Source organism: Mesoplodon bidens (genome assembly GCF_964165515.1).
Source record: "Mesoplodon bidens genome assembly, chromosome: 10".
Classification (NCBI taxonomy): Eukaryota; Metazoa; Chordata; class Mammalia; order Artiodactyla; family Ziphiidae; genus Mesoplodon; species Mesoplodon bidens.
The window spans coordinates 51,223,816-51,250,563 of record NC_138172.1 but is presented as its reverse complement, the minus strand read 5'-3'; positions in this window follow the sequence as shown (position 1 = coordinate 51,250,563).

Below are 26,748 nucleotides of genomic sequence, written 5' to 3'. Positions count from 1 at the left end.
TGTCATAGAGTGTTCTGCCTCTGTTTTCCTCTAAGAGTTTTATAGTGTGCGGCCTTACATTTAGGTCTTTAATCATTTTGAGTTTATTTTTCTCTATGATGTTAGGCAGTGTTCTGATTTCATTCTTTTACATGTAGCTGTCCAGTTTTCCGAGCACCACTTATGGAAGAGGCTGTCTTCTCTCCATTGTATATTCTTGCCTCATTTATCAAAAATAAGGTGACCGTATGTGTGTGGGTTTATCTCTGGGCTTTCTATCCTGTTCCATTGATCTATATTTCTCTTTTTGTGCCAGTACCATACTGTCTTGATAACTGTAGCTTTGTAGTATAGTCTGAAGTCAGGGAGCCTGATTCCTCCAGATCCATTTTTCTTTCTCAAGATTGCTTTGGCTATTTGGGGTCTTTTGTGTTTCCATGCAAATTGTGCAATTTTTTGTTCTAGTTCTGTGAAAAATGCCATTGGTAGTTTGATAGGGATTGCATTGAATCTGTAGATTGCCTTGGGTAGTATATTCATTTTCACAATGTTGATTCTTCCAATCCAAGAACATGGCATATCTCTCCATCTGTTTGTATCATCTTTAATGTTTTTCATTGGTGTCTTATAGTTTTCTGCATACAGGTCTTTTGTCCCCTTAGGTAGGCTTATTCCTAGGTATTTTTTTCTTTTTGTTGCAATGGTAAATGGGAGTGTTTCCTTAATTTCTCTTTCAGATTTTTCATGATTAGTGTATAGGAATGCAAGAGATTTCTGTGCATTAAATTTGTATCCTGCTATTTTACCAAATTCATTGATTAGCTCTAGTAGTTTTCCAGTAGCATCTTTAGGATTCTCTAAGTATAGTATCATGTCATCTGCAAAGAGTGACAGCTTTACTTCTTCTTTTCCGATTTGGATTCCTTTTATTTCTTTTTCTTCTCTGATTGCTGTGGCTAAAACTTCCAAAACAATGTTGAATAATACAGGTGAGAGTGGGCATCCTTTTCTTGTTCCTGATCTTAGAGGAAATGGTTTCAGTTTTTCACCATTGAGATTGATGTCGGCAGTGGTTTTGTCATATATGGCCTTAATTATGTTGAGGTAAGTTCCCTCTATGCTTACTTTCTGGAGGATTTTTATCATAAATGGGTGTTGAATTTTGTCAAAAGCTTTTTCTGCATCTATTGAGAGGATCATATGGTTTTTCTCCATCAATTTGTTATTATGGTTTATCACATTGATTGATTTGCATATATTGAAGAATCCTTGTGTTCCTGGGATAAACCCCACTTGATCATGATGTATGATCCTTTTAATGTGCTGTTGGATTCTGTTTGCTAGTATTTTGTTGAGGATTTTTGCATCTATGTTGATCAGTGATACTGGCCTGTAGTTTTCTTTCTTTGTGACATCTTTGTCTGGTATTGGTATCAGGGTGATGGTGGCCTCATAGAATGAGTTTAGGAGCGTTCCTCCCTCTGCTATATTTTGGAAGAGTTTGAGAAGGATAGGTGTTATCTCTTCTCTAAATGTTTGATAGAATTCGCCTGTGAAGCCATTTGGTACTGGGCTTTTGTTTGTTGGAAGATTTTTAATCACATTTTCAATTTCAGTGCTTGTGATTGGTGTGTTCATATTTTTTATTTCTTTCTGGTTCAGTCTCCGAAGCTTGTGCTTTTCTAAGAATTTGTCCATTTCTTCCAGGTTTTCCATTTTATTGGCATATAGTTGCTTGTAGTAATCTCTCGTGATCCTTTGTATTTCTGCAGTGTCAGTTGTAAATTCTTTTGCATTTCTAATTCTGTTGATTTGAGTCTTCTTCCTTTTTTTCTTGATGAGTCTGGCTAATGGTTTATCAGTTTTGTTTATCTTCTCGAAGAAGCAGCTTTTAGTTTTATGGATCTTTGCTACTGTTTCCTTCATTTCATTTTCATTTATTTCTGACCTGATCTTTATGATTACTTTCCTTGTGCTAACTTTGGGTTCTTTTTGCTCTTCTTTCTCTAATTGCTTTAGGTGTAAGGTTAAGTTGCTTATTTGAGATGTTTCTTGTTTCTTGAGTTAGGATTGGATTGCTGTAAACTTCCCTCTTAGAACTGCTTTTCCTGCATCCCATAGGTTTTGGGTCATTGTGTTTTCATTGTCACTTGTTTCTAGGTATTTTTAAATTTCTTCTTTGATTTCTTCAGTGGTGTCTTGGTTAATAAGTAGTGTATTGTTTAGCCTCCATGTGTTTGTATTTTTTACAGATTTTTTCCGGTAATTGGTATCCAGTCTCATAGCACTGTGGTCAGAAAAGATACTTGGTATGATTTAAATTTTCTTATATTTACCAAGGCTGGATTTGTGACCCAAGATTTGATCTATCCTGGAGAATGTTCCATGAGCACTTGAGAAGAAAGTGTATTCTGTTGTTTTTGGATGGAATGTCCTATAAATATCAGTTAAGTCCATCTTGTTTAATGTATCATTTAAAGCTTGGGTTTCCTTATTTATTTTGATTTTGGATGATCCACCCATTGGTGAAAATGGGGTGTTAAAGTCCCCTATTATGATTTTTTTACTGTCGACTTCCCCTTTTATGGCTGTTAGCATTTGCCTCATGTTTTGAGGTGCTCCTATGTTGGGTGCATAAATATTTACAATTGTTACGTGTTCTTCTTGGATTGATCCCTTGATCATTATGTAGTGTCCTTCTTTGTCTCTTGCAATAGTGTTTATTTTAAATTCTGTTTTGTCTGATATGAGAATTGCTACTCCAGCTCTCTTTCGATTTCCATTTGCATGGAGTATCTTTTTCCATCCCCACACTTTCAGTCTGTATTTGTCCCTAGGTCTGAGGTGGGTCTCTTGTAGACAGCATATTTTTCTTTATGGGTCTTGTTTTTGTATCTGTTCATCCAGTGTGTGTCTTTTGGTTGGAGCTTTTAAATGATTTACATTTAAGGTAGTTATCAATATGTATGTTCCTATTACCATTTTCTTAGTTGGTTTGGGTTTGTTATTGTAGGTCTTTTCCTTCTCTTGTGTTTCCTGCCTAGAGAAGTTCCTTTAACATTTGTTGTAAACCTGGTTTGGTGGTGCTGCATTCTCTTAGCTTTTGCTTGTCTGTAAAGGTTTTAATTTCTGTTTTGAATCTGAATGAGATCCTTGCTGGGTAGAGTAATCTTGGTTGTAGTTGTTTCCCTTTCATCACTTTAAATATATCCTGCCACTCCCTTCTCGCTTGCAGAGTTTCTGCTGAAAGATCAGCTGTTAACATTATTGAAAGATCAACTGTTAACATACATTATCCCTTGTATGTTATTTGTTGTTTTTCGCTTGCTGCTTTTAATATTTTTTCTTTGTGTTTAATTGTTAATAGTTTAATTAATATGTGTCTTGGTGTGTTTCTTTTTGGATTTATCCTGTGTGGGACTCTCTGCACTTCCTGGACTTGATTGACTATTTCCTTTCCCATATTAGGGAAGTTTTCAAGTATAATCTCTTCAAATATTTTCTCAGTCAGTTTCTTTTTCTCTTCTTCTTCTAGGACCCCTATAATTCGAATGTTGGTGTGTTTAATGTTGGCCCAGAGGTCTCTGAGACTGTCCTCAATTCTTTTCATTCTTTTTTCTTATTCTGCTCTGTGGTAGTTATTTCCACTATTTTATCTTCCAGGTCACTTATCCGTTCTTCTGCCTCAGTTATTTTGCTATTGGTTCCTTCTAGAGAATTTTAAATTCCATTTATTGTGTTGTTCATCATTGTTTGTTTGCCCTTTAGTTCTTCTAGGTCCTCGTTAAACATTTCTTGTATTTCTTCCATTGTATTTCCAAGATTTTGGATCATCTTAACTATCATTACTCTGAATTCTTTTTCAGGTAGCCTGCCTATTTCCTCTTCATTTGTTTGGTTTTTACCTTGTTCCTTCATCTGCTGTGTACTTCTCTGTCTTCTCATTTTGCTTAGCTTACTGTGTTTGGGGTCTCCTTTTTGCAGGCTGCAGGTTCGTAGTTCCCGTTGTTTTTCATCTCTGCCCCCAGTGGCTAAGGTTGATTCAGTGGGTTGCGTAGGCTTCCTGATGGAGGAGACTAGTGCCTGTGTTCTGGTGGATGAGGCTGGATTTTGTCTTTCTGGTGGGCAGGACCCTGTCTAGTGCTGTGTTTTCTGATGTCTGTGACCTTATTATGATTTTAAGCAGCCTGTCTGCTAATGGGTTGGGTTGTGTTCCTGTCTTGCTACTTGTTTGGCATAGGGTGTCCAGCACTCGATCTTGCTGGTTGTTGAGTGGAGCTGGGTCTTAGCGTTGAGGTGGAGATCTATGGGAGAGCTTTTGCCGTTTCATATTACGTGGAGCCAGGAGGTCTCTGGTGGACCAGTGTCCTGAACTCGGCTCTCCCACCTCAGAGGCACAGGCCTGACACCCAGCTGGAGCACAAAGAGTCTGTCAGCCACATGGCTCAGATGAAAAGGGAGGAGAAAAGAAAGAAAGGAAGAAAAAAATAAAATAAAGTTATTAAAATAAAAAATAATAAATTATTAAAAATAAAAAAAGAAGAAAGAAGAGAGCAACCAAACAAAAAAACAAATCCACTAATGATAACAAGTGCTAAGAACTATAGTTAAAAAACAAATAAACAAATAAACAAGAATGGAAAGACAGAACCGTAGGACAAATGGTAAAAAGCAGAGCTATATAGACATAATCACACAGAGAAGCATACACATACACACTCACAAAAAAGAGAAAAAGGAAAAAAAATTAATATCTTTTGGGAAGTCTGAGGTCTTCTGCGAGTGTTCAGTAGGTGTTCTGTAGGAGTTGTTGCAGATGTAGATGTAACTTTGATGTATTTGGGGAGGAGGGTGATCTTCACATCTTACTCCTCTGCTATCTTGAAGGTCTCCTCCATGTGCCTGCTTTTTCAAGTACTGAAGGGAGACCCATGGAGCTGAAGTTCCAGGCAACAAGGCAGAGAGCAGCAAAAAGGGTGTATGGGAGAATATTCAAAGTCCAAGTGCTCACAGCCTTCTGGGGGAAGGCGATTTTATTCTGAGCCTAGATTCCTTTTTTGCAGCATCTTTCTCAGATATGCCTCCCTCACCAGACCATGGGATCTATAACCCATGTGCCTCATCTGATTCCTCTTTGAGTCTCTAGTAATGAGTGAGCCTGTGGCCCGGTGCATAGTAGGCACTTAGTAAGTAATGCACTGGATTGAACCATTCATCTGCAGTTCATTGTGTAGCACATGGTTGGGACCCTATATTTCAGCCCTGAGTTGAATTAATCTTTGCTCCACTTCCTCTTTTCATTGGCAGAGGCAGCAAGGGAATAAAACCAAGTCCTCCCCTACTCCAGGGCACTCTTCTACCCAGAAAGATTAGAGCTGCAAGTGGTGACCAAGGAGAGGCACAGAAGCCACAGGAGACAGAAAGCATCAGGGAAGGACACACGTGTGTGTATACACACACACACTTATGTATACATATGCAGAGAATTGTGGACAGACAGATCCACACACACACAGAGATGAATCTAAATGTCAACAGACAGATCGAGAGGGGCTGGACCCACTAGAAAGGGGAAAACAGACTAATAGGCATAAATGGAGAGAAGGACAAATAGACAAAGAGAAGAATAGAAGGAGGAGGAGGAAAGGAGAAAATAAGATCAAATAATGTGCTAATTGGGAAAGTAGTGAATAAAAGTCCCTGGAGGGAGGTTTCCCACCTCTCAGGGCAGCAGGGACGGAGGCTGGGGCTGCAGCCACTAGCTCTTCGTCTCCGTCCCTGTTGCTGGTCCTCAGGCGGAGGTGAGTGCAGGGCTGTTGCTGTGGGGGAAGGACGAGGGGCTGTTGCGGGCCATCTGGAGCCACACGTCAGGCACACATCTGCTGCCGTGGTCTGGTGGCACCTCCTTTGGTGGTGAGTGGTGTGTGCTGTTCGCTGGACCTTCTTTGCGCCTTCTTTTAGGGGCTCTAATCCACAAGGAACAGCAGAGGGAGTCGGCAGCTGCCACGTGTCTGCCCTTGGCCTTGTGCTGTTGGATTTGCGGTGGCTCATGAAGGAATAATCACCCACATCAATTTTTAAAGCTGCCTAATGCTCCGCTCAGCCCAGCTGTCTAGAAGTTTGCAAAACAGGCAGCAAGGCTCCCTGGGAGAGGGCGACAGACACAACCAGGTATCAGGCCTGCAGATGTCACTGCCAGTGCCCTGGACGGTTCCTGGGCGTTGTCATGGTGCTGGGGAGGGCAGAGAAGTGGTCCCACCCTTTGTCTGGGTCAGAGGGCAGGAGCTGAGAGAGCAGAACCTCGTTGTACTGAAGGTCCCATATCCTAGCAACCAGCCTGGTCCCAGGCCAATCAGTTAGTTACTTAGTTACCGCCTTAACAATTTTATATCAAGATAACAAGTCTTTATAGTAAAATTTCTCCGTTAAAATACGGGTGTTGGTCTTCCCTGGTGGTGCAGTGGTTGAGAGTCCGCCTGCCAATGCAGGGGACATGGGTTCGTGCCCTGGTCCGGGAAGATCCCATGTGCCGCGGAGCAGCTGGGCCCGTGAGCCATGGCCGCTGAGCCTGCGCATCCGGAGCCTGTGCTCCGCAACGGGAGAGGCTGCAACAGTGAGAGACCCGCGTACTGCAAAAAAAAAAAAAAAATTACAGGTGTGATCTCTGTCTCCTGATGGGAACTTGGCGCATGCTCACATGGAATTCTCAGGAATTAAATCAGAGAGCATCTATTACTTGTGGGGAAAATCCAAAGTGTCCCACTAAGGAGTATTACCTTGTTTTATTGCTGCTATTTTGATCACTAAGGCTATAACAGCAGCTGCTGCTCCGGTGATAATAATACCTCACATACGTACAGCATCTCATGTTTCACAAAACACTGCCGACCCCCTTTCCTCACTTGTTTTCCACAAGAGCTCTGTGGGCTAAGTACTGTTATCTCCAGTGACTTCACGGAAGGAGAGTGACTTGCCCACAGTCATAGCTCGTCACAGATGACTGGGTTTCAAACTAATTAAAAAAAAAAATTCCAGTTCCTCTTTTTACCTTGCAGCTTTTCTTGAGTTGAATTCATTTGCAGGCAAGCAGTAGTTACCTTCCTTTCCTTTTTGGCTTCCCACCCGGCCTCCCCAGCTCTCCACTCCCTAAGCTTTTGAATGTTATCTAGCTTTCCTGGATGAAATGGACCATAGGGATGCATGGACTAGGGGAACTAGGCTGTTTGGATCCTACCCATTCTTCTGGACATCTCCTTAATGCTGGCATGGCTCATATTTCCAGTGGGTTTGCATTTAAATGAAAAGCTTTGTAGAACCTTGGACTTAGACCTGGCACACTTAAAAGGCACTTCCCAGAACACTCAATTTTATTAATACCATAAAACAATCTGCATTAAATTGCTGGATCATTTCACATTCAGAAGACATCTCCAATTTGAACTGCTTTATTTGGATGGTCCTGAAGTATTCCTGTAAATGATGTTGCAGGTGGCACTGGGGAGGCTTGCCTGAAAGATGGAGGCCTTCCTTTCCTCCCTCTCTCCCTCCCTCCCTCCCTTCCTTCCTTCCTTCCTTCCTCTCTCTTTCACTCTGTCTCTCCCTCTTTCTTTCTTTCTGCTCTATTGTGGTATAATTGATACAAAAAACCCTGCACATATTTAGAGTATACAATTTGATAGGTTTGCATGTATCATACACCTGTGATACCATTACTGCCACAATCAAAGTAACAAATATATTTAAAACGTTAGTTTTCTTGTGTTTCCTTGTGCCCCTTTGCTTTTTTGTTGTTGTTTTGAGAACACTTAACATGAAATCTGCCCTCTTAACAAATTTTTAAGTCCATAGCACGGTATGTTAACCATAGCATGATGTTGACCAGCATATCTCTGGAACATATTCACCTTTAAAACTGTAACTTTATATGCACTGAACAACAAATCCCCATTTCCCCCTTTTCCCATACCCTGGCAACCACCATTCAATTTAACCACTTATATTATTACGATTTTGTGGGTTAGCTGAGCTCTGCTGGGAGGTTCTTCTGCTCTGCATGGTGTTGGCTGGGGTCACCCATGTGTCTACATTCAGCTGGGAGTTTAGTTGGGCCAGAAAGCCCAAGATGGACTCATTGATGTGTCTGGTGCTTAGGTGTCTAGAATGGCTGGCATCTGGTGAGGCCTCAGTCTCCAGGTGGTCACTCAACATTTGTTCACACAGCTGCTGGGTCCTAAGAGAGTGAAAATGGAAACTGTCAGGTCTCTTCAGGCCTAGATTCCAGAGTTTGTATAACATTATCCTCCACTCGATGTGGAAAGCAAGGTTCAGTTCAGCTGTGTAGCATCTGAGGTCATTCAAGAAAACGGAAAGGGCCCCGTAGAGGGTTTGAAGGATCTACCAGCTCTCAGGGGCTTTGTTCCCACTGAAAGTCATGACATTTTTGCCAGAGAATCTGTCAGTCCCAGCTTGAGGAAGAGCAAGTAAAAGCTGCTTACTTGGTTCTAGAGAACACATTTTATTTATCTCTGAGAAGTAAGCTAGAAATGCAATGCCATCAGGATTTGAAAACATGTCTTTAAATTTTAGGCACTTAAATCAAAAGGCAGGTAATGAATTTTGCTGCATCACTAAAGCGTCAACCCCTTTGATGAGCATATGCAACAAAAACAGAAAACTAAATGCACAAAATTACCATGGTGATGGTTAATTGTGGTGAATCTGCATCAGTTCACAGAAATGCAAATAACACTCCGGTAAGCTAAAGTGCTAAGATACAGAAAGTATTGTTCTGTTCAAAATGTTGTGAAAATCACAGTCTGCTCTGATTAAAATAAAATGTTAGCGAATTAAATATTGTTTAATAATGAAGAGAAAAAAAAATCATTTTTTCCCCAAAGCTATTTGAGAATCTGGTTTAGGATGATGGTGTGAGGGGCTGGAACGTGGTTGATGTATACTCTTCACTGGAGAGAAATTTGAAAAAGAGTATGGATCTTTGGGGCCCTCCTGTCTCCCTCTCAGCAGCTCTTTTTATGACGGCATCCTCTTTCCCAGATGCCCAGACATCTCCTCAGTAACTGACACCATCGTGGGAACTACAGGGAAGACAAAGAGATGGACCCTGCCTGTTAGGAGAAATACCAGCCTGAACTTTACCTACCGTCATGCCCAGGAGGCCTAGACACCTGCCACCTTTGGGCAAACATTTTCCCTCTGTGAAACTGATAAAAGCTGTAACACAAATAACACTCTCACTGGTAGTTACAGAAAGTATTGTTCTGTTGAAATGTGAAAAATCACAGTCGGCTCCGTTAGACTTAATCTCCTCATTTGTAAAATGGGGAGACTATGTACCTTGAATGAGATAATGGATATCAAGCATCCAGAATGTGACAGTTGTTTAATGTCAACGATATTAGAAAAGGCCAGTGCACTTGAAGTAATGGCAGAGTCAGGGAGACCCTATAGTGATGTGCCAAACTGTGGTTTGGACTCCCAAGTTCTGGAAAAATTTAGAAAAGAAGGTCAGCTTCCTGAATAGGAGAGGCTTTAGCTGGGCTTGGCGGGGGCAGAGAGGTATGCCTTCTCAGAAGGTATCTTAGGAGGGAGGGTGTGGAGGCAGAACAGGGTGCGTTGGTGGACAATGGGGAGACTTAAATGATTTCCATGAACTAAATGGAGACTAGTGTTGGGATTTGGGACCATGAAACCCAGACACAGGAGTCTACTTAGCAAGGAGACTTAACTCTGAGTGCCCTTAGGAAACTGCATCTATTCCCAACTCTTTAAAATTTGTGTGATGTACACCCCCCCCCCCCAAATCCATTTCAGTTTCCCTTTTTCTCTCTTTTTCCCAAATCACACTCTCATCTTCACTCTATAGTGTGCTGGGCCAAAAAGGCCCAGGACTGGACCTTTTAAAGGACTGGGCCAAAAAACAAATGGAGCACACCTTGCCATCTCTTCCTGCAAAACACATTACATTTGTTTAACTGTGACTCAGATTTGGAATGACTGGAAAAGGAAAGGGCAACAGTGTTCAGGTGGCGACAGCACCATCCATTACCTTGCTGGGAGCCAGTGGAACTATGTGGGGAAGGGTGAACCATGAAGCAAACAGTGATTCAAGATTACTACTAATTCCTCATGCCTGTATTGTGACTTATACGTGTTTCAAACGCTCTCATAGCCAGTAACTCATGTAATTTTTAGGACAACCCTTCGAGGTTGTTAAAGTAAATGCTGTCCTTATTTTACACACGAGGGAGCTGAAATGCGTAAGAAAAAGAGGGCTTGCCCCAAGTTACACAGCAGGCAGACGGTGAAGGGAAATGGAGATTCAGGATGTTTGTTATGTCACCCATCACGTTTGTTTGGTGGTTACTTCTCCCCCCATCCCTGTCCCGGTGGTGGACTATTGTTTGCAGACTTCTTGACGATGGCCATTCTGACCAGTGTGAGGTGGTACCTCACTGTAGTTTTGATTTGCATCTCTCTAATGATTAGCGATGTGGAGCATCTCCTCATTATTCACGTTTTGCCTACCTCTGCAGCTTCCTCTTGATCTCTTCGTTCTTCCCACTCCTTCTCACATCACGGTGTCTGTACACTTTCCCCCTTTGCGTAGAATTCTGCCCCACCTCCTCACTTATTTAACTCTTCCTTGTCTTTGCACACACAGCTCAGAGGTTGCTTCACAGAGGCGCTTCCCTAACCTACCATATGTGGCCTCCCATTCATATGCCTTCATAGCTCTGGCTTTGTTCCTCATGGGGTCCTTTGCACAATTTGCAATTGTATATTTACGTGAATATTAGATTAGTAATGGTCCTCTATTGTTGACTGTGTGCTCCATGAGAGGAAGGGCTGATGACTGTTTTTACTTAAGGACCTAGGAGAGTGTTTGATGTGTAATATACACTCCACAAATGTTTTCTGAGTATGAAATAGATACAACTGATGTTGGTCATCTTCACATGAGTGAATATCTTGAAGCCATGCCTCAAACTGAACTCATTCTTTCTCCCTTAACCCTTGCCCTTCCCCTCTTACCCTGGACTCCCCTCTAAGTGAATGGCCTGGCCATCCACCAGTCACTCCACTAGAAATCTCTGTGTCATCCTTGATTCTCCATTTCCCGCCACGTGTAGTCACTAGAGTCCTATAGAGTCCATCTCTTTAATATCTCTTGGATATGTGCCCTTCTCCTGAACCCCACCTTGCCTGTCTTAGTCAAGAGATTCTTTTGTTTGAAATATTACAGGTTTCTTATTTGAGTTCCTGACTCCACCCTTGTCTCCCTTTCACTTTCTAAAATACTAATACACATATTGTTTCCTTTTCAGAGTTTCAGTGGTCTTCTATTTGAGTGAAAGATGAAATCTAAACCCCTTAGCATTCCTCTCATGCTGATTGTTGCTAACACGTCCAGTCTCCTCTTCCTCTTTTCCCTTCCTCTCCTCCATTCCTTTGTTCCTGACACAGTGATGCTCTTCCTGTGGTCTTCAAATGTTGCCAGGCTTGCTTGCGCCAATGTGTTTTTGTTCATGCTCTTCATTCTTCCTGGGATGACCTTGCACACCCTGCAAATGTGTCCCTATCCTTCTAGCTCAGATGCCTCACATCACCTCCTTCTCCTGGGAAGCCTTTCTTGCCCCCCACCTTAGGTTCCCCAAAACACTTCTTATACACCTGTTCTAAAATAATACTTATTTCTGAGTTTGGATTCCCAGTAGAAGGGTACCTGCAATGCTTAGCACAGTCATGCCTAGCTAGCACTGAATCAGTCATTTTTTAAAATATGGATATGTTTTCCTCAGATGAGGCCATTGGTTGTCAGCCACAGGAACCCACCCACTTAAGGCTAATTTGTGTAAACAGGATTTGTGGAAAGGTTCCCAGGAAATCTCATGAAACCCAGTCGTAGGCAGTTCACCTGGGCGTTACCAGCAGTATTAGAAGTTGTCAGGCAGCTGCTCTCTTTATTTCTCTTTCTCTGGAGCTTCATTCTGTGTTGTCTGCTTTTATCTGCACATCTTCTCTCGTCTCTGCAGAGCTTGCAGTCTCTGAAGCTCTGTCTTGGGTCACCCAGCTTGGGTCACAAGTCTGCCCTTGACGCATGCTGCAGTGCCAACATCTGACCTTCAGCAGTCCCTGTGTTTCAGTTCAAATTATCTAGAAAAGTTATTGGTTCCTGGCCAGCCAGTGGGATGGCTGGCTTTGCATCAGTTCTATTCACTGTTGCTAGAGGGAAAAGTCACTTGGCCTGAAGCTATTGGTTGGAGTGGAGTCTCTGAGAAAGGATGTGGGAGGGGCAGGAAAACTGATTGATGTGCTAAAGCAGGAACAAAATCATAGTTTTGTGATTTGCTTATCAGGACCACTGCAGCTGGGAGGGATGTGAATAGCTGAAATCACGGACAGTTCTCCAAGCCTTCAGAGTCCCAGAGTCTGATGTTGACCTTGGCCCTATGCCAACCAGCTCCCTCATCCTATCTCTAGCCTTAGTGTCTTTTAACCCAGCAAAACAGTCTCACACATAAGACATCCAATAGAAACCAACTGTTAAGTCAGCAGGGGTATGGCTGGGCTTTCAGGTGTTTGTTTGAACTGGGTTTACTCGTCCAAAAGTGATTCTGGGCAGACAGCGTGCTTTGTCCTGAACTGTCATTTCTGGAAGGAGTAGCTCTAACTACAGGTACAGGAGTGGGCTTTAGGCTCTGGCTGGGCCTTGCATTCTCCAACTCTTCCACAAGGAATTACTTTCCTGGATTTGAAAGTATCAAGAAGTGGCACGGAGTAGAAAGACCACAATTGTGGAGTCTGTTTCATTTTTATCTACAATCTTTGTGTGCTTCTATTTTTCCTTCTCTGATTATGCAGAGTAATTTCCTAGGGAACACATTTATAGAGCTGGGTTTTCTAGGCCCATTTTGGGCTTATGATGCAAAGAAGTCCTGGGATACCTCATCTATTGCCTCCAACCAGTAAGCAAGTGTGTCTTTTAACTCAAGGCATCCTGATTCTCTATGCCATCCGATAAAAAAAAAAAAAAAAAAAAGTTTGTGCTTGAGGTTCAGTTGTGGTGAAATTGATGTTGCCAAGTCCTGTTATCTTTTAATTCAAGGCATCCTGAGTCTCTAGGCCATCAGATTAAAAAAAAAAAAAAGTTTGTGCTTGAGGTTCAAATGTGGTGGAATTGATGTTGCCAAGTCCTATTGTCTTTTAACTCAAGGCATCCTGAGTCTCTAGGCCATCAGATTAAAAAAAAAAAGGTTTGTGCTTGAGGTTCAGATGTGGGGGAATTGATGTTGCCAAGTCCTATTTGGACATTTGGCTGTAGGGCTTTAAGTCCAGTTTAAGAACTGGCTTTTTGGATATTATTTGGGCATCTAGGGGCAGGAGAATCAGGCTGAAAAGAAAACATTTCAGGGAAAATTATTGAACCTCCCAGGCTCTCAGTGTCTTTCTTTATGAATTGTGGACCATAAGGAATATAATGTCTTGAACATGGTAGTTGTAATAAACAGTCAGTTGAAGAAGATGAAGGTTGCTACTGTTCCTCCAACTGTCTCTGGTAATAAATATGGTGCAAGCTATGCAAATTCCCAGGACACCAGAGGGCCGGTGAACACACTGAAGGAGAAGCTTGAAATTTGGTGTTCTCCAAACTGTAGGCAAAAACTAAGCCTATTTGGGTGCTACACCTACACTCACAGTGTTCTGTGGCAATATAGGTAGACTAAACTCTGCCTAAAAAGAAGTTAAGCAGGTTTTCTTTGTAATTAAAACAATTTACTGCAACACTGCTCAGAATTTTTAATATGCTTAATAATATATATTAAATCTGGAGGTGCATATAATATCTAGTACATCAGTCTTATTTTGTGTTACAGCCTTTTCCCCTCTTCTTTTTTAGTAGAATATCTTGTAAGGCTGTCATTATATGAAACACAGATATAACCGTGTAACAACTGAGTTCGATAAATACTGTTGAGCATTGCTTACGGACACAGGGCTGTGTTAACTATTGCAGGAGACAGACGGCATTTGTGTACCAGGCAGGACTCCTTCAGCTGTAAGAGATTGAGACCCAGTTTTAGCTAGCCTAAGTAAAAAATGGAATCTATTGACTCACGGAATTTGGAAGACCAAGGAGAGTACTAAGGAGGGTAGCATGATCAGATCAAGGTGTTCAGAGAACATAGTTGTTTTTCTCTATTTCTTGTCTCTTCTTGGTATCATTATGAGACAGGCTCAGTTCATGCACCAACTATCTTAAGTTGGGTTCCCAGGAAGCACACTCTTGAATGGAGAGTTGTATAAAGATTTACTGGGCAGAGCTCTTGGGAATTATACCTAGGAAGACGTGAGAAAGCCATGATTGGGCAGAGGAAGACGCTGACCCCTGGAGTGGTTGCAGCTGAAGCCTCAGCTAATCCTACAGGAAGCTCTAGAAGCCTTCAGAGTTGTCTCTACATTGAAACAGAGTCTCTGCCATTGTATCTCTCTATTAACAGGGCATTGGTTATAAGCTACTCTCTGGGAGGGAGCATAACTTTGATGAAGTGTTTTTTCGAGGCAGATTCCTGGTGAGAGACACACCTCTGAGCCATCAGTAGCCAACACTTTGGCAGTTGGGGAAATGAGTGGCTTGGCTTGAAAAGGGTAGCTGGACAGAGCATCAGGGTCCACTAAATTCAACCAACATGGCCCTTCCAGCTCAAGCCTTAGCCTTCTTACTCTTTCAGAGGGAGAGAGACTTTCTTTTCAGGTGATGTTTGTGAAAAGGGAATTTCATTATCCAGCCTGGGTTCTTACTGCCCCTGTGATGGAGGAGGTGAAGTCATGTGGTTGATGCACCATATGAGGGAGGGGCAATCCCCAAAAGGAACACACACGGCATAGACAGAAAAGGGAATCAATTATAGCCTTCAGCATCTTATTGTACCAGAGAATGAGAAAGCATATCCACAAGTGATGAGTAATAGCACAAAAGATTTTATGGCAGATACTTCTAAAAACTATGACCTGGGGTCACTTAGTCTTCATGTTTTATTGGTTAAGATGGAGAAGGGAAACTTGTTTCTAATTTACATTTGCACTTACCACTAAGTCTTTATTATATGTTTTAATTTTGAAGATAACTCTACCTATACCATAGTGTGGGCTGGTCTGCTTTGATTAAAAATGTTTTTCGAAAAGACAAGATAAAAATTGTATAAGTTGGAATAATTTCCAACCTAAGGTACATAGAAGTACTCTTCTGTGAATATTGCTAACTCCATTAATTATTTATCTAAAATTTTCTATGGCTTCATTACTAATGATATACTTTCTCATAGTTTTTGAATACTTATTATTTGCCAGAAACTCAAATAAGCAGTTGATAATCATCCTCAATCAATCTTTAAGACAATTCTCACATAAGCACTAATAGTGTCTCCATTTTACAGATGGGGAACTGAGGTTAAATGAAGTAATTTTTCCAATGTCTTATAAGTAATACATGGGATTTGACTCTAAAGGCTGGTGCTTAAGCCCCCTGCTATGTTGCCTTATTACTCAAGTTGACATTTTTGAATAGATCTTTTCAAAACTAGTTCTTACTCTAGTTGAACACTTAATTCACTGATTCTTGTATGGTGAATTAAAGAATTGAAATGGGAAGATGTAACAAAATTGTACTCTTTAACTTATTTCAAGAGATGTTTTTATCTGTATAGCAATCATATCTTCAGTGTTTTAACATTAAGCTGGGTTTTACACATGATATCAGAAGAACATGAAAAATAACAAGGCTGGAAAGTTAACGCTTGATACTACCACCCTTCAGCCATTTTTCTCTTTGTGTTTCCTCATAGGTCTAGTCCAAAGGAAGGTATTTTTGTCTACCTGTATCCATGGCAGAGCTATTAGGTTGAACCATGTGGAATTTTCAATATTTGACCATTTTTTCCCTACAAAAATAATAATTTCATATGGTTCAACCTAATATTTTTCAGAGTTAAATTTAACACTTTGTATTAACATTTTCCATGTTGTTATGTAGACTTCATAGTTGTCATTTCAATGACTGTCCAATATTCCATCAAGTAAAAGCTCACTTTGACTATTCCTTGTCTGTTGTCTTTAGCTTTTTAGTTTTGTAAATGAATATCTTCATACAAAGACATTTATCTCTCCTTTGGGTTTTTTTCCTTAGGATAAATTCTTACTGATGGAATTACTAGATCCAAGAAAATTAATATTTTATGGCTTTTGATATGTATAGTTAAATTACTTTACAAACAGAATCTATTTAAATTGCAATCAACAGTGTATAAATGTACTAACTTCATCAGAACCTGATTAACCTTGAGTATTATCATTATTTTTGATAATATAATAGGTATAAAATGGTACTTAATGAATATTTTAATTTGTTTTTCTTTGATCACAGCAAGGTGAAGCATTTGTGCATGTTTGTTTACTAATTTCAATTCCTCCTGCATAGATGATCAGATCATATTTTTTGTTCTTTCATCTATTGAGCATCTTATTTGTGTATAACTGTGCATTTAATGTAATTTAGATATTTACCCTTTATCTTTCTTTAAAAAGAATTTTAATCCCTTATTTTACTCTTAGTTTTTATTATGTTATTTTAGAAGTCACAAAATAAATATTTTATACCATTAAATCTGAATTTTTCCCATCAATTAAAGCTTAGAAAATTTTAATTCCTGTATATATTTAAACATATTTAATTTTTCTTTGCCACATCTTATATAAGATTTAAAAATATTCACTCTTTTAGTGATCTAAAATTTATTTTGATTTATGGTATAAGCTGAGGATATAAACTAATTTTATTTTAAATTTGCTGATCAGATACCCCAAACTATTTCTTATATCAATCTCTTTTTCCCCATTGTTTAGTGATGTTTCCTACAAGAATGTAAAAATGTTTAATATGATAGAGTCTATTTCTGAAGCATTTATTTGGTTCCACATTTTTTTATAGTGCCAGATGTATTTTAATACCTAACAGGATGGTCTCCTCTAATGATTTTCACATCGAGAATATTTAAAATATCTCCCCCCCACCAATTTGGTCCCTATTTTTTTCTTCTTAGGGTAATTTTATAATACGTCACTATTTCATAATTTGGTCAGGTTTAAAACTAGTATATTGGTTTCCTTTTGCTGCTGTTAGAAAATAATACCACAAACTTTATGCCTTAAAACAACACAGACTGATTACCTTATGGTTCTGCAGATTAGAAGTTTCGCTTGGTTAGAATCAAAGTGTTGGTAGGGCTGCATTCCTTTCTGGAGGCTCTAGGGGAGAATTCGTTTTCTTGCTCTTTCTAGCTTCTAGAGGCCCTTGGTTCATGGGCCCCTTCTTCTACCCTTAAAGGCAACAATGCTGCATCTCTCTGACTGTTTTTCATTCTGAGCAGAGCCAGAAAATATTCTCCAGTTTAAAGGATCTATGCGATTAGGTTGGGCTCTGGATAATCCAGGATAATTTCCCTCCATTGTAAAGTCTTCACCCTTAATCACATTTGTAAAGTCCACCCTGTAAGGTAACATATTCAAAGGTACTGGGATTAGGATATAGACATATGGGGGGGGGCATAAGTTTGCCTACAACAAGTAGCATCAGAATTTTGCTTGGGATTCTGTTAAATATATGTTAAATGACCTTGGAAGAATTGGCATTTGTGCAGTATTTCATGTGCATATCCATCAGTAAGGTATAGTTCAGTCTTCATGGTGATCATCTGGTGACATTTTGAGGATTTCTTTAGTAGTTTTATAGACCCTATCTCCTTAATCATACTCCTTAAACTTCCCTTTTGTGTGTTGCTGTTGTAAACAGAACTTCCCTTTGCCCAGATTCCTCCCTAGTACATTTTTCTAACAAGTTACTGTATGATGTCCTTAATTCTTTATGAAAATTTATTCCCTAATGTAATCTTAATTTGGCATCCAGTCTACAAGGAGAAACATATGCTGGCAATATGTGGTGCCGTGTGAATGCAGCTCCCAGGGAATCAGCCCAGCTATGCCATATTGAGAAGTCTCCACTTTCATTATTTATTTGAAAAGATGCAAAAATGCTGAGCATTGAGATGACCTTCAGCGCTTATGAAAGGTTGCTGAATACCATGTTTGGCCTAGTTTGCTCAATGTCCTGAGCAGAAGGACACCCAGCAGTCCAGGAGCTGCCCTGGCAAAGGGAAGTGGCATATGGGCCTGGGGTAGAGAGGCAAAACTTTGCTTAGGGACCCTGCACAGCCCCTCTTTCCAAATGATTAATTTCTACTTCAGCAGGTTGCAGTTTGTTATCCACTTCCTTCTAAGTTTGATATTCTTTTTTTTTTTTTTTTGCGGTATGCGGGCCTCTCACCGCTGTGGCCTCTCCCACCGCGGAGCACAGGCTCCGGACACACAGGCTCAGCGGCCATGGCTCACGGGCCCAGCCACTCTGCGGCATGTGGGATCCTCCCGCACCGGGGCACGAACCCGTGTCCCCTGCATCGGCAGGCGGACTCTCAACCACTGCGCCACCAGGGAAGCCCCTGATACTCATTTTAAAAGCATTCTCATGATGCAAAGGAAGGAGCTTGGGATTGGGAAACAGGAGGCCTGCTTCCAGCCTCACCTGAGAAATTGGTTGAGCCCATATGGTCCTGAGGAGGCAATGTGATTCCTTGGGGAATCAGTTCTCTTATTTGTAGTAATGGGGGTTGGATCCATGAGTCTGTAAATTGATGGAGATTTTGAAGATGACAAAATGCATTTGAAGAAGGAACAAAACACCAGTCATTTTAGTTCCCACTCTTTTTTCTCTTTACATTGATTCTAGGGTGACAGTCAGGAAGCAGAGCTCTTTTTGACCCATTTACTCTAGAAATATCTCTGACCTTGTGAGCTAATTCTCATCTCAGCCTATGAGCCCTTGCGAAGTCTCAGAATTCTCTGCTCTAAGTAGTAATGACATCCTTCCTAAATAATGGGCATGTAGGATTAAAAGCACATTGGTCTCCTGACATTGGAGCCTCCAGCCTTTGTTCCACAGAAAGCTTTTGCTGCAGAGGCCAAGAGGAGAAACCTCATAGGCTTGTCTTCAGGACCCAAATAAAGTCTGGATGGATTTGGCCTTTCCTAGGCAATCCTTCATATGGATCTTGTTGAAATTCTCCCCTCCCACTCTGTGTGAGCATTGAAATGTCTTGATATTGTGTTTCTTCATCAGCTACTGTTCCCGTTCCCTGCAGATCAGTGGCTCTGATGTCTGACGAGCAGGGATTGGCTAATGGGATCCAGAGAGTAGCTTGGAGACGGGAGGAAGAGGGACGCCCTCAGAGCTGTGCTTCAGTGGAGGAAATCCCCAGAGAGTCTTGAGGAGAAGAAAAGGGAAAAATCGGTGCTGTTCTACAACCATGGCTTTTGAAAAGACACTACAGCATAGCATGCTGGAGCAGGAAGAGCCCTCAGCCTGAGGACGGGAGGGTCAGAGGGAGGGGCCAGGGCCCCAGCTGCCTGGCCAGATTGGAATTCGAGGCACCAGATACAGCAGATGGCCATGCAGCAGGCTGCCTGTCTTCCCCCAAGCTGTGAGCACGGGTGGGATCAAGCTTTATGCTTCCTTACGTAGCTGCATTAAACTGAATGTAGGAATAGGGGTATTAGCAAAGGACTCCCTTAAAAGCATTTTTAAAGAGAAGATGATATGGTGGAAATGAGGTTGGAAAGATCAGTGTGTGAAATGCAACTTTATCGAGGTGCAAGTGAGAGGTAGAGATGGCCTCTGAAGAGGGAGTTGGGAGCAGGAAACTTTCATCTTAGATTCACTTTGACATTTGTACCAATCCCCTGACATTTTGCAGATGACATTGTCTTTTCTTGGAAATTGCCTTGTTTGTTCTTCCTCTGTTTTGGAATAACCCTCCCAAGTTAGAAGGAGCTTGTCCTGGAGTTTATTCACAACCTGTCGCAAACCTTGCCTGTGACCAGGAGCACAGTTTGTAATCTGTTCCTGGACTTGTTGAGAATCTTCAGGCGGACTTTTCAGTAGATTTCTATCTTAGCTTGGGCTGCTGTAACACAATACCATAGACTGGGTGGTTTAAACAGCAGAAATGTATTTCTCACAGCTCTAGAGGCTGGAAAATCTGAGATTAGGGTGCCAGCATGGACGGGTCCTGGTAAGGGCTCACTTCCTGGCTTGTAGATGGCTGCCTTCCTGCCATGTCCTCACGTGGCCAAGAGAGATGGAGCTCTAGTCTCTTTCTCATCATGGGGACTCCATTCTTGTGACTTCTTCTGAGCCTAATTACCTCCCAAAGGCCTCATCTCCTAATATTATTCCATTGGGGATTAAGATTTCAATGTGAATTTTGGGGGGACACATGCACAGTACATAAGAGCATCCAAGCCTTGGTTTAGCAGGTAGGGACACAGGGTCAGACTAATGACCACTGTGTTCACAGCCTGGACTTGAGGAATTGACCCAGACCATGGGACCACAGAACACATACTCTGCCACTCACTGCCTGAGTATTCACTGGGCATGTTATTTATCCTTTCTGAGCCTCAGTTTTCCTATCTGGACATGCTGGGATGAGATTTCCTATACTCTACAGGGTTATTGGGAGGAGTTGCTGGGATAAATTAAGCAAAGCAATTCATTTATAGTAAGTGATCCATAAATATTAATTATTCTTATTATCCATGTTCCATATACAACATAATTTCCACCTATATATGTATTCCTTTGCAAACAGACCAAGAAACTGTCAGAAAAGATAATTGACTTTCACAGATAGAAAGCATTTGAATAACCTCTAGTTGGTTGGGTAAAATTTTCTGCTCATCTTTATTTGCAAGGTCATCATCCAAGCTGCATGACTAGCCATCAGAGAGACATCTTGAAATAAACATTTTCAAGGGCAGGGGGAGATAATGTTACCTTGTGGAGCTGGACTGATAAAAAGCAAAAGAGATGGAGGAGGAGGGATTTATTGATGAGACACTCCCAAGAGAGAGCCGCCCGTAAAGATGAAGCCACACTGTCCATGACAGGCCCTGGCTACATATGTTAAATGAGCAAAGGAAGGCCTCAGTGATCCTACAGCAAAGCACCCCAGGGAGTGGTGAGTTTGTGCATGTGTGTGTATATGAAGCCTGTGTTAATAGCGTGCCTTGTTTGGGCTGTGAAATAAACCATGGGGGAGCAGAGCAGACTTGCCGTTCCATTAGTCTGCATTTTCTCTGATGCCCAATTGGCATCATTATGACCTGGGAAGAAGTGAGGTTCACTTCCTCTATCCAGTAGGAGAGCTCCCAGGGCAGGCTTTGAGGATAATAGCGGTGACTAAGCAGCCACCATTTACTGACCAGGAGCTACTTGTCAGTTACGTACTAGTACCTTATACTTATTATCTCCAACCCTGACAGCAGTCCTGTGAAGCATCCCCATCTATGACATCAGTCTTTGCCTGGAGACTTAGGAAACTGAGGTCCAGAGAGGTTAGATGATTCGCTCAAGCTCACAAAGCTTATAAGTGGCTGAGTTATAGGTCAGACACTTGTAGTCTGAATCCAAAATCTGTGGTCTGTCCCCCATACTTCCTGCCCACCTCCCCGCAAAATACTCCAAACAACAAACTGAGTGTAGAATCCTGCCTCTACCATCTGGTGGTCGGCAGCGGGATGAACCATCCTGGGAAGGGCTGTGGTGACCCAGTAGAGTTAGACAGCGCCACGCAGTGGCCCGGGCTACAGGGGAACTGGTAATGTCCATGGGGTTGAGAGGCTACTATTGCCAGCAGAATAGCAGCAGGCTAAAGGGTGGAGGGCACATGACCCTGCTGGTGATTCTTTAACTCCATCGCTCTTTGCCTGGAGACCCAGAAGTGGGATTCAGATGTCTGCTGCCAGCTGTCTTCCAGACCTAACTCCTTAGTCTGTTCTAAGTCTGCAAAGATAGTTGTTCTCAAAGCTTTTGGTTTGAGACAACCAAACCCCTGCAAAAATATGTATTTTTATCTTTTAGAATGTATCAGTCAGTCCTATGTGATTAATTTGTGTATTTAGGTTTTTCATATCTTACTTATATTCTTTTTCACATTAAGTTATGGGTTGAGAGAAGTGGATTAAAGTCTCCTGTTAATGTGCTTCTGTTTATTTTTCCTTTTAAAAAAATATTTGTTTATTTATTGGCTGCATTGGGTCTTAGTTGCAGCACGTGGGCTTCTCTCTAGTTGTGGTGCAGGGGCTCATTACTTGTGGCATGTGGGCTTCAGAACGTGTGGGCTCTGTAGTTGCAGCATGAGGGCTCTGTAGTTGCGGCCTGAGGGCTCTCTAGTTGCAGCGCATGGGCTTAGTTGCCCCGTGGCATGTGGGATCTTAGTTCCCTGACCAGGGATTGAAGTGGCATCCCCTGCATTGCAAGACCGATTCTTAACTCCTGGACCACCAGGGAAGTCCCATATTTTTTCTTGTTTTTGATGATTTATCCTATGGTCTGTTTAGTGCTTTTTGCCCTGAATTCAACCCTAAGAGTGAGATTCAGAGCTTCTATTTTCTTTCGATTCGCATTTGCTTTTTGCTAACCTTTGTGCAGCCTCTTATTTTCAACCTTTCTGAGTTAGGCTGTCTTAGATATGTCTCTTGTACACATATAGCTGGTTTTTTCTTCATGACCCAATATAAGAATTTGGTCTCTTACTCGATGTTTACATACTTTACATTTATTATTAAAACAAATGAGTTGGATGTTAGCTCTGTCATCATATTTGATGTTATGTCTTCTATTTTTTCCTTTTTATAATCTATCATTATATGATCAGCTTCCTTTGCGTGTGTGGAGGTGGGGTGGTATGTGTGTGTACTTTCTGGTGATTTGAAAAGTTTGTGCCCTGTTTTAATTTCTTCTGGTGTTTACATTGGTAATTTCACTCTTCTCTTCATTTAAACTCTATTGACTTTGCTGTAGTCAGTTTTGCTTCTACCTCTTCTCTCTCCGTCTTTCCCCTGGCTGTACCCAATCTTTGTCAGTTCTTTTTTTTTGGGTCAAATTTCTAGGGTTCACACTTATTCCTTTCAATATATTTATCTTACTCCATTGCTTTATCAGATTTAAATGTATTTTGACTTCAGCCTAGAAAAAAATGACACAGGTCAGCATCCTTATACCACCTTCCACCTTTGTCTGCCCCACCTCCTCCCAATTGTTGTTAGTAATATCATTTCTACATTATTGTTGTGTATAACGTGTATATGCTATTTATTATTTTTGGTGGTGATAAAATACATATAACACAAAATTTCCCATTTTAATCATTTTAAAGTTCACAGTTCAGTAGTATTAAGTACATTCATGTTATTGTGCAACCAATCTTCAGAACTCTTTTTATCTTGCAAAACTGAATCTCTGTATTTGCTTAAACAACTCCCCATCCTTCCTTCCCCACAGCCTCTGGCAACCACGCTTCTTTTTTCTGTCTCTGAATTTGACTACTCTAGGTACCTCATATAAGTGGAATCATACAGTATTTGGTCCTTTTGTGACTGGGCTTATTTCACTTAGCATAATGTCCTCAAGGGTCATCCATATTGTAGTAAATGTGAATCTCCTTCCTTTTTAAGGATGAATAATATTCTATTGATTGTATCTACCACATTTTGTTTATCCATTCATCATCCATTGGTGGACACTGGGTTGCTTCTACCTTTTGGCTATTGTGATTAATTCTGCTATGAACACGAGTGTATAAATATCTCTTTGAGACCCTGTTTTCATTTCTTTTGAGTATATATCCAGCATTGGAATTGCTGGATCATATGGTAATTCTATTTTTAATTTTTTGAGGAACCATCATCTTGTTTCCACAGCTACTTCACAATTTTACATCCTATCAGCAGTGCAGAGGGTTCTAATTTTTCCACATCCTTGCCAACCCTTCTTATTTTCTGTTTGTTTTTTGATAGCAGCTATCCTCATGGGTGCAAAATCCTATCTCATTGTGGTTTTGAGTTGCTTTTCCCTTATGACTAGTGATGTTGAGCATCTTTCATGTGCTTATTGGCCGTTTGTATATCTTCTTTGGAGAAATGTCTGTTCAAGTCCTTTAGCCATTTTTAAAATTTTTGGTTGGGGTTTTTTTTTTTTTTTTGATTGTTGTTGTTGAGTTGTAGAAGCTCTTTATATATTCTGGATGTTAACACATTATCAGATATATGATTTGCAAATATTTTCTCTCATTCCATGGGTTGTCTTTTGACTGTTGTGTTCTTTGATGCACAGAAGTTTTAAATTTTGAGGTAGTCCCAATTTATATACTTTTCCTTTGTTGCCTATGTTTTTGGTGTCATATTCAAGAAATCCTTGCCAAATCCAAAGTCCTGAAGATTTCGCCTTTTGTTTTCTTCTACTTTAAGTTTAAAAGCATCTTTTAAATGCTTAGTGACATTAGTCATTTTTTTTCCTGTCCTTTGTCAACAATTTTTGTATTGTTTTCTGGTCAGTGTTCTCATTTCCTATTTGTTTCTCTATCTCTGTCTTTTATTTTCATATGGTCTTTTTATACAAATTTGTGTTGATTCTTTTTTATTAGGTCATCTTTGAATGAAACACATTCTTCATGGATTTTTTTTCCTTTTTCCATTAGGTATTTCCATTAGGTTTGGGTGAGGAAGAGCCTTAAGATACAGGGTTGGATGCACCTGGGAGTGAATGAATCATTTTAGCTTGTAGTTGTCCCCTGACAAAAGCACCAATGCATGGTCGTTTGCAGTTGAGAATCTATCTTCTATTTACATCAGCCACAGTCAGCTTCCTGCAAAGTCTGTGTGATTCCTCATTGAGCTCCTTTCCCCTGCGACACTTTGTGCTAAATAGGACTGTAGAAAACCTCCTCTGACAGCTCACTGATGCCCTCTTGTTGCTCCAGATGAGAGATTGTTTCTCTCCCTAGTACCATCTTGCTTGGACAACTGTGATCTGACAGTTTGCCTGAGATCTGTACCTGCTGGATTTCACTGGATTTCATAGCCCTTTGTCTTTTAGCACAGTTCAGAGTTCCAACAGTCTATTTTAGTTTGTTGAAGGTGGACTTTGGGTTTCTGTTTCCCATTCTCTTTGCTGTTGGGGTGACTTCCTAGAGAAAAAGGAAGCAGGACCTTACAGTGGGAATCCAGGTGGCTATATTCACTTCAGTTCTCTATCCCTTTTTCTTTTTGACCAGTTTGACAGCCTCCCGGTTTCATAAGATACAAATTGGAGCACTGAGAATCCAACTACACAGAAGTTGTAGAACAGGATGGTCATAGACTGGACTTCTGACTCCATCACGTGCTAGCCATGTGACCCTGGGCAAAGAACTCTTCTGTGCCTTGGTTTTCTTCACAGTAGTAATAGCCAAGGTTTTATTGGGCACCCACTCTACTAGAGGCCCTGTTCAAAGATTGTTGCATGTCTTTGTAACCCAATACAAGTCTGTGTGCCCGATGCAGAGTGAGCCCAAACAATACTGAAATGTCGGAGTTCGGAGCAGAGAAAGGTTTATTGCAGGGCTCTGCAAGGAGATGGATGGCTCATGCCTTAAAAAGCCCGAATTCTCAATTCTCGAAGGCTTTCAGCCAAGCTCTCTTATAGGAGAGGTGAGGGAGGGGCATGGTTAGTTGTTGCAAACTTGTTGGTGTCAGATCCTTTGTTCTTGCAGCTGGTCACATGTTCCTATAGACCTCCACCAAAGCAAATGTTATTCTCTATTCTGAACACTTAAATTCCAGAAGCAAAGTGACATCATTACCCCTCATTTTACTTGTTCAAGGTCCCAAGGCTCAACTTTCGGCCTCCCAGGTCCAGGCCGCGTTAAGAGGAGGGGTCCCTGCGCGGGCCGGTCACCCTGCCCAGGAGCGCTGGTCCAGCACCCAGCCCGGGTCCTCCCCCCAGTGCCCAGCCCGGCTGAGGAGGCAGATCTCAGCTGGTGGCGCCCTCAGGGCCAGGTCCCCAGACCCTGCCCATCTATTGTCGCTGAGGGAGCCAGGCGCCCAGGACCCAGCGGCCCTCAGGCTCCTCAGGCCGCCCAAACGGGGGCCAGGTCCCATGGACTGCAACCCAGGGTGGCCAACGCCACTGGGGCCACCACGACACTGACCCTTGGTTGAGTGGGACTGCTAACCGCTCTGCGTGCTAATGCCCCATGTTAATGTTTGGGCGCTGCCCCCCCTGCTAATAGTGACACGCTACCGCCAGGTACTCATGGCTGCCCTGCCCCGCCCCCACTGACAGCTGGCCCTGCACAAAGGACCACATGCTAAGAGCTGCACGCTCTTGGCCACGTGCTAACATCTGTGAGCCTGCCCCCCACCCCACCCCCCATGGCCCACGTGCTAACGTCCACACGCTGCCCCGCCCCTATTACAGATGAACTCCTGTAAGCCTCACCTATTGTTATCCTCCTTTCACAGCTGAGGAAACAGAAGTAAAAGGTTGTTAAATAAATGGCGGAGCTTGGATTCACAGCTAGGCCCTCTGCTTCCAGGGCTGTGCTTGTTTGCTCTGCAGTCCCTGCTCGGCTGTGCAGTGGCCTCCTTGCGGGGCTGCTGACAGGATTAAAACCATAATGCATGTCAAGCACTGGCGCAGTGAGCTCGGTGAGTAAGATGTTTCTCCTCTTCCTTCTACCCCTTCTCTTTACGTTGCTCATCCTTCTCCCCCTGCTTTTACCTGTGTTCATACGCTTTTGAGACAGGGCAGGGGAAAATGAT